The 8,796-nt window shown below is 34.3% G+C and overlaps 1 long non-coding RNA gene and 1 pseudogene across 2 annotated transcripts; both read right to left on the reverse strand.

The window, feature by feature from the left end:
• Positions 1 to 591: 591 nt before the first annotated feature.
• LOC148207847 (uncharacterized) lies at positions 592 to 3,150 on the reverse strand. Its single transcript, XR_015787620.1, has 3 exons — positions 3,098 to 3,150; positions 2,872 to 2,965; positions 592 to 665 (listed from the first exon to the last, which is right to left on the reverse strand). It is a non-coding gene; the product is annotated as an uncharacterized LOC148207847 (long non-coding RNA).
• A 303-nt stretch (positions 3,151 to 3,453) lies between these two features.
• LOC148207848 (NEDD8-activating enzyme E1 regulatory subunit AXL-like) lies at positions 3,454 to 6,285 on the reverse strand (annotated as a pseudogene). Its single transcript, XR_015787619.1, has 5 exons — positions 6,140 to 6,285; positions 5,176 to 5,347; positions 4,677 to 4,840; positions 4,062 to 4,172; positions 3,454 to 3,507 (listed from the first exon to the last, which is right to left on the reverse strand). The product of XR_015787619.1 is annotated as an NEDD8-activating enzyme E1 regulatory subunit AXL-like (transcript).
• Between the last annotated feature and the right edge of the window lie 2,511 nt (positions 6,286 to 8,796).

Here is an 8,796-nt window from a genome sequence, read left to right on the forward strand (position 1 = left end):
TATGTAATGCATGAATTACTCATAAATTATTGATTAAACCATAAGGAATACAAGTTTAACATGTTAATAGATTTTTAACTGTTATAAAATAAAGATTAACCCAGAAGCAAAGTTAAATTACCATGTAATCTAATGGCATGTTAATCCAAATGAATCTACCCTCGAATTTCCTGATCCCCCAAATGGGATAGAACAAATTAAGTAAAACCACAAGCAGATCCTTCCAAGGTCTAAGGCTTACTTGTTAAGCAATGAACTGCATGGCACAGAATCAAGCAATATCCATGTAATAAATCAATTACATATCTCGCAGTCATATGCATTAGAAAAAATGGTAAGTAAGTATGATGATGGTGACTGGTCAATCCTAAGAACCCAAGTAGTTTACAAGATTGAATTCCACAACTAGAAATAATGCCTGAGAAGCAGTCAAGTGTTGGAATTTGGAATATAAAATTTCACAAATAACAAGTTAAAGAACTCTAGGAGAAAAAAAAAAAAGAGAGGGAGAGAGAGAAAAGAAACAGACACTTCATAAAAGATACAGAACTAATGTAAACAATGCAAATTTTCAGTAACCTTCAAAGCACCCTAATATCCAAAAATCCGATGAATTAGAATCAACTTCAGCACAGCTATCATCACTATCTGTTTCAGATCTGGACCTGATAGGAAGAAAATGATAAAGCTCATATTTAGACATCCGATTATACCGTCACCTTTGGAAGACTAAAAAGATTAGACTCCAACAAAAACCTTAAACACACCCATTGAACACTAAATTGTAAACATATTGAAACCATAGACAGTCAATGTCGTATGTTCAAAATTTCTAAAGTTAAGAGTTCAGCTTTTAGGTATAAATAATAAGTGGTGGTCTTCCAAATCCTTCCATGACATGCTGAAGTGATTGGACCACGTAAAATGAAAACTAATTCTGAGCAGAGCAAGAGAAGTTGAACTAGCAGTTCCAGGAAAGACCTACAGATTTATTTTTTGTTCCACTACCAATGTCTTTGACACAAAGACTGTTCAGCTATAATTACAAAACAGATGGTGGAATTTGAACCAAGTAAAGAAATAAAAATCACATTATACCAAAATTTAAGAAAGGATGCTTCAATATCTTGAAAATTCTACTATTGCTTTCGAATTGTAAGTATCAAATAAAGGTCTCGTGATACACAAGATTTTCCTCTCCTTTCTAAAAGATAGTCTGAGAACCTAGTGTTGACGTTAGTTTGAACCATTGAGAGGAAACGAAGGCTTTCTCCTCAGATTTCGCTGGCATACGAGCAAAAAGAGAAAGTTCCCCTAGAAATACAGTGATCATTCCATTAGCAAGTCATACCACCATTTCCAACAAAATTCTTGGAGGATGATATATTCTTGAGCTTGAAGATAGAATGCTGGCCCTTTAGAAGTATAAATAGATATGTTCCCCAACCACTTGCTATTCCATTATGTTGCCCATAGTAATCCTCCATGGAGCATCTTTTCGAGATATTACCTATACCAAGACCTAACTTTGGACCATTTGACAAGGTGAGAACCAGCATCTGAAGACATACCTACCCATAGAAAGTTTCAATACTCTCAATACCCTTCGCAACTTTAACGAACATGAGATAAAGAGGCATGCAGTAAGGAAGATCTACAAGAGTTAGCTTAAATAGGAGCTAACTTGCCCTGTTGCCCACTTCAGAAATGAGGAAATTGATCCATTTTAGAGTTTGCACTCAATCTTTTTCTCCAATATGGGAGGACAAAAAGAGTAGGTTGCAGTCTACCATTTAAAGGAAGAACAAGATGGAGGGGACACTTCAGTCATAAAGAGAATCGACTTGTTTAACAATGAAATCCTCATAATTGATGCCTGCATTAACAATCTTAATGAAGTCAGAATCAAGGCCTAAAGCAGCTCCAGAGTTTTTTATAATATTGAAAATGTTGGAAAGATTATCCAAATTTCAGCCTGAGAATAGTGGAACTCCACAATAAAGTGTCCTACCAAGCTAAATCAAGCACCTTTATCAAGAAGTCTACCAAGACAATTAAAGAAAAGGGAGAAAGAGAATCCATGGTCCGATTCCACCAAAAAGGGTTATTTTCCCTCACCTACCATTAATGATCATGGACAATTCCTATCCAAAAGAATGAAAAATGGAACAATTGTACTAAAGATGCAGACGAAGATTCACTTCCTCCAGCAAAGATTAAGGCCCTTAGCTTGGAGGCTTTTCTAGGAAGTACTAGTCCACTTTACCAAAGGATTTTTCTAGGTCTAATTTAATAAGAAAACCTTTCTTTCTATTTCTCTGCCATTCATCAATAAGCTAATTAGCAATAACAATAACTCAACGATTTTCAATGGAAGCAAATTGGGGAATAGAGATAATTGAAGGAAGAAACTTCCTGAGCCTTTCTACCGGGACTTTAGCAATGACGATTTATAAACAGGTAGTGAGGCTAATGTACTGAAGCCAGAGACCATTCCAGAACCTACTCTCAAGCAATAATGATACCACTCTCAAGCAATCATGGAACACCTCCGTAATATCATGCTTGAGAGTATTTCAACATCTCTTAAATAATTTAGCAAATAACACCCATCTGGACCTAGAGCATTATAAGGTCCTAAAAAATAAGCTGTAATCAAACTTGTCTGCAGGGACGAGGAACCTTCTAGGCATTGCTTTGTCAAAAGAGATGGATTCTCAACAAAAGGCCTATAGAAGTTAGCCTAAGTTCCGAAAGGCAAGAATACACACAAGCAACTGATAAAACATTTTCATAACCAATATCAAAGACCAACAACAGGTTTGTGTTCTAAATCAATTAGTCTATATGCTTAAAAAAATGCTTGCTTACTGATTCCATGAGGAGTAAAGACTTTGAAAGAGGCTTCAATAGCTTCTCTGTAGTTATCTTCATCCATTGCAATCATCTTGGCTTTGAGAAGATCCTACATTGTCCAAGAGCCATAAGTTTAGTAACTGTCAAAGATCACTGATTGCAAAAAGGAAATGCAACCTTGCCCTTTTGTATGCTTTTGTATTTCTGATTTAAAATAATAATTAAAAAAAGGTAATGCAACCTTGAACGCTTTCTTCTCCTCTCTACTTGATGGTAAACTGCCGCCATGGCTTTGGACCACTCTTCTGCCATTTTGACAAGGACAACAACATATGGAATGTGTTTGTGAGCAACAGGTCAGGAACATTGACATCAATACTTTCAGCAAACCTGTAAGAGGTGAGTGCATGCAATATCACAATCTTGAAAGAATGAAACTTCAAACCAGTAGCCATACTTGGTAGTAAATTTCACTTCGGCTTAGATAGACCAGAAACTAAATGCAAACGACAATATTCACACATAAAATCCATCCAATAAAAATATAGAAAGGCTTTGACTAAAGACTCTACCTCCTCAGCTCTGGCCATGGGTTATTTAACCGAGATCGTCCAGAAAATGATCAGGCTTTGATTCAATGACAGTATGCTCCTGATATGCATGGATAAAATATCTAGTTTTAGCACCCTTGACTATTTATAATTTTTACTTTTTGGAAATCGAGTGGGAAAAACTTATTTGGAACATTGAAAGTGTTAGTGGAAGTGCAACCTTATTGAAAATTTTTGGCACACAAGACCTCAGTATTTATTAAGTAGCTTACATACAGGACTCAAAAAAGTCATAGTTCAAGTTGTTTTGAGTCGGCATTTTACCATTTCCACCTGGAAAAGCTCCGACTCATGAGCCTCTATTTCTCCAAGTTCAAGCTAAGCTTCACACTAGTTATTTGATATTTAGCCACAAATCAGGTAAATAACCATAATTAAAAATGATATAAGTTCAAGAAGAGGATTGCAAAGGTCCAAATTAGTCAAATAGCATATGTCAGTCAGCTTTTTTTTCTCGTAAAGGAGGTAACATAAATATTTTGATCCATTCTATGCATACCACATAGTTTTTTCTGTGTAACTAATATAAGTTTTCCCATTGATCATAGTTTGTTTAAGGTTGGACAACTAAAGTACCATTAGTAAATACATTACCTTTAAACTGATTCTGACAAGCCCAGTAAGGCCGTAGGAGCGTGCAACAATCAATATGACATTTGCCTTCCTACAGATTCTGTCAAGCTTTACAATCCACTCCTCACCCAACTGAATAAATTCAAAGCATCCGTTACAAAGTGCAATTAAGATAGTGAAAAGTTACATAAGTTTCAACAAAACAACAAATCTATAAACCACATAGCACATACAAGTAAATCTTCACTCTATCCCCAACAAAACCTTAGAAAAAAGTTTCCATACTATAACATTTTTTTTTATAGCCATACTATAACATATTACAGAACTAGTATCCAAAAAACTCACAATCTAAACAAAACCCAGGCTTTTGATACTCTACCAACAAAATTTGTGTTTCTTGTAAAAAAGAATATACATTTCTACTATGGTAACTAAAAAGAATATGAAACAATCCTGATTTTTTATAATTTTTCATAAGAAACAATTTCATTTATGTCAACAATCCTAGAGATATCAAAAACCATTGCACCAAGGACGTGATGGGGTAATATAAGAGATGACAGAGGTGAGAGAAAAACAAGAAATCTAGTAAAGAGGTGCCACATAAATTAACAAGTATGAATATCACATTACCTGTGTAGCAACTACTAACGTAAACTGAGAAAAGAATGATGGTCTTGTTTCAATTAACGCCTCTGGAAACTCTTCTATAAACTTAGCTTTTACAGCATCATTTAGCTCTTGAAGAAATGCACATACACACTTTGCTTTTGACTGTCCGATACTTGATTCATCCACTAGAAAATAATGATATGAAACAAGAAAATGTTTTAGTTGATAAACTATGTGTTGTTTTTCCGTTACAGAAGTAGTTATAGCTCAAAAGTATTTATTAATATTCTGCAGATTGTTCAATATATATAATATATGGATTGCAGAATTTGAAAAAGGATTGTTTATTGTTGACAATGATTTCTCAAAACGTTATTTTGAAAAGGTAACTCCTGAATGCTAATTGGAAGTGGTCCTGAATGATTGATTTATCTTCAGATTGATTGAGCTACTTAAATTATGTCAATATATTATTCATAGGTCCATAGGCAATTGCCAATGACAAATACGTATTACTTACCCATGAAGTTGTTGCCAAGATCGCCCTCTTCTACCTTGGTACCGTCAACTATGGTGATACTTCCATCCCTCCAAGAACAAGATTTTTCAAAGTCTCGGAACCTGTAGGGCCACAGTTGAGAAGGCATATACTCGCTTTTTCAAGGGCTGCCTGTCCTTGTTCACCCCAGATCCTACAGTATCACGGGATAAAAACTTTTAGAACTGAAAGGTAATAAAGATGGTTAAATTAAGTCGAGCAAGTTTTCTCAATGGTAAGTTTGTCCGCCAAATAAATAAATTCTAGTCCAAGAAAAGCTCGGTGGTAAATAACATCTACTTCAAGGAGGTTCAATTTCTCATCATTGTTGTACTCGAAATAAAGAAATTCTAGACACCTCCATTTCTCCAAAGAGACAAAACTTCACTAAAGAAAGAGAAGAAAAAAACTGAGTTGGAGTGATGAAGTGGGTAAAATCTAAGCTCGAATGTAAATTCATGACTAGTCAACTCCCGCAAATTTGGGCATCTTTGAGCACTAAATAGTTACAATAAAATAAAAGAAAATAAAACTGCAATCATGCAAAATGTTTCAGAATTTCCAAGAATTACAGTCTCAGAAACCACGGCAATTCCCATTAAGAAAAATATTGTAAATAGTTAATCAGAGCGGTGATGAAATAGCTGTTGGGTGATTATACCGTTCTGAGAGATAAAGAAGCGCGCGAACCTTTCCTACGCCGTATGCGGCATTTTTCTTATATATTTCCGGTTGTTTTCTTTTGGTAGCCGGAATAACAGAGAAAGCTAAACAGAAAATAGCGAGAGAACAAGTACGGACGACTTGGAACTTGGTTTTAGTGTAATACTAAATACTGGCACGGAATTAGGGCAAAAGACAGAGCAAGGATAGGGCGAAGTATGAAAATGTCAACAGAAGACCAACATCAAAGAATGAGAAAGGTTTCAGAGAGAATGAGCAGGACCTGAGTTGGCGATCGTATTTTACTTTAGGCTCCGCCATTTTCTTTGCTTCGCGCGCTCTGTATTATCCCTTCAGTTCTAGTCTTCTTCTATGAAATGGCTACTAAGCTATGAGCTTTTCGACTTTGCGTGCGAACGACGCACTGAAGGAATTATTTTAATATTTACCAAAAATTATATCAGAGCATCATACGTCGTGGTTACGGAGAACTCGTTAGTCCTTCCCCAATTTATTATACCATGGATAAAAAAAATATTAAGTAAATTCAGTAAAATAACAATCATATCTAGATTTTCAAATATAGCAAATTAAAAAAAAATAGAGATTCAATTTTAAAATGATAATTTTATCCAAATGATACAAGTAATATATCTTACTATTGATATATGTATGTAATATACATATGATATAGTACTGATATAAGTGTCTGATTTATTAATATGTATATAATATACTATTGATATTAGTGTTTGATATACTACTGGTAAAATAGGTGACATTTTTTGAAATAGATAAAAGATGTGAACATGTAATTGATATATACCTTCAACCCAAGAGATTGCGAGATCGAGTCTCCTCCCCAACATGTTGTACTGAAAAAATAATAATAATAAGATAATACCTCACAATGTTGGAGTAAAACTTGGAGGGAAGAAATAAATACATCTTAACCTATTGAATTATGCTAATTTTCTCTCATTTTTTCTTTAATATGTGAAGAGAAAGTTATGTTCGTCCCTTCACAATTAAATGTGAGAGTATAAGAATTTGAATATTCGACTTTAAAAAAAATAAATTTAATTATCTTTTGAACTACGCTAGTTAGCAATGAGACAACACTGTTGTGCATATAATCATCTAAAGTTGGGTTATTTGTTCTGTAAATATTTTGTTGGTTGTTTTATAATTTCCAATTTTAAAGATAAAAGAGTGTTTAGTTAATTTAATATTGACAGATTTTGTTGCCGACAGCATAGGTCTCATGTAGTGAGCTTTTGAGAGGATTGACTGCTTGTGGCCTGGAAATTGTAAACCTCCCGGCGCAACTTCAACTTCAAAGAATAAAATCACAGTTCTCTTTGACTAAAAAGAACCACAGAGTAAACAAGAGCTCCAGCTACAACAAAGATTATTGAATGAAACTGGAAGAATATGAGTTGGCTACAATAAAAAAGTCAATCAATAAACTCAGTAATCCCTGTGATCTTTTATGAAACTGATCAACATAAATTTTAAAATGTGGAATAGGTACCAAAAAGAAATCTTCACGCATCAAACACAAACATCAGCCAAGGGTAGCCAGACCAGTACATGCAGAAACTGGAACGGTCGTTGTCCAAGATGGAATCATGGGGAGGGCTTAAGTTGTAATACAATTGAAATTTTGCTCGAGTCACAAGATGCACAGAAGCACAAGTACAGCGAGGTTAAATGAATTAACTCAACCATCTACCAGTCTGCCAAATACTCGAGAAATGATCGAGTATTGCAGCAATTCAAGTAAATGATAACAAAAACAACATTAGAGATGATAGGTAGAAGAAAAATTACTGGCAGAAAGAATGAAGCCTAATGAAAGTTTTCCATAATCGTGATTCAACAAACTCACTCTCTTTTTTCCTTCCACATCTCGATTTAGAACTATTAAGCAATCCGATCATAAGAATCTCAGTTCTTCCATATGTAATTGTTAAAGACAACGGACGTTCATAAATCTCCACAATGATATGACATTGTTTGACATAAATCTCATGATTTTGAATTTGGTTTCACCAAAACGCATCCCTTATTTATATACTATGACCTCTCCCTTCCTTACCCTACTTTGTTTGCACTCCTAGCACTTAACTTTAAGCAAACAGGATGCAGCAAGCAAGAATTGAAGATAAGCATATAAAACACCTCTACATGTAACTCCATCTTATGTTAGTATATATCGAATATTGCCTATGGTTTTGCATAACCTTTATCTAATCAAACGCAAGGCAATGCATCTCAACTAATGAACTGAATATGAACTTTATGATAAAGAAAGTAAAAATATATAGGCCCTGTTGGTTTTGTAGCTATAGGCTGAATATGAAATGATTAAGATACAACATCATTATGCTTCACGAATCAACAAAAACTATACATTTAACAAACAAATGAATATAAAAACCAAAACTAAAATTACCATACAAATGAAAACATAATTAATCAAAGTTCTTGTAGAAGCAAACAGACTAAGTTTCAGACTTAGAATAAGAATCCTTAGACCTTGTTGTTCTAGGCATACATGTAGACATGAAATTTAATACGTAAGGGGGTAGGCACTGGAATTGTATTACTTACTTGAACTCATCAATCACTTCCTTTATTGAAGCCAATTAAGTTTTAAGTAAAACTAACCACCAACAAGAGTAGGCATCCATCGATCCATAATTTGATTTTGAACCCACTTCAAAATTGCATAAATGAAATTATTCACATCTTGACATTCAGAGTAAAATAATGACACGGATTAATGAAACATGCTCAATTCAAATAGGTTCGATGTATTGGAACGAAACTTTCAACTATAATTATTCAAACCCAGGCCCTAGAAAAGAATTCAACAAATAGTAATACGATTAAAAAAAAAAAACAGCCACTGAAAGACTACTCAGCCGACACCAA

Source organism: Momordica charantia, unplaced genomic scaffold (genome assembly GCF_013281855.1).
Source record: "Momordica charantia cultivar OHB3-1 unplaced genomic scaffold, Mcharantia_2.0 BLBB01000050.1, whole genome shotgun sequence".
NCBI lineage: Eukaryota > Viridiplantae > Streptophyta > Magnoliopsida > Cucurbitales > Cucurbitaceae > Momordica > Momordica charantia.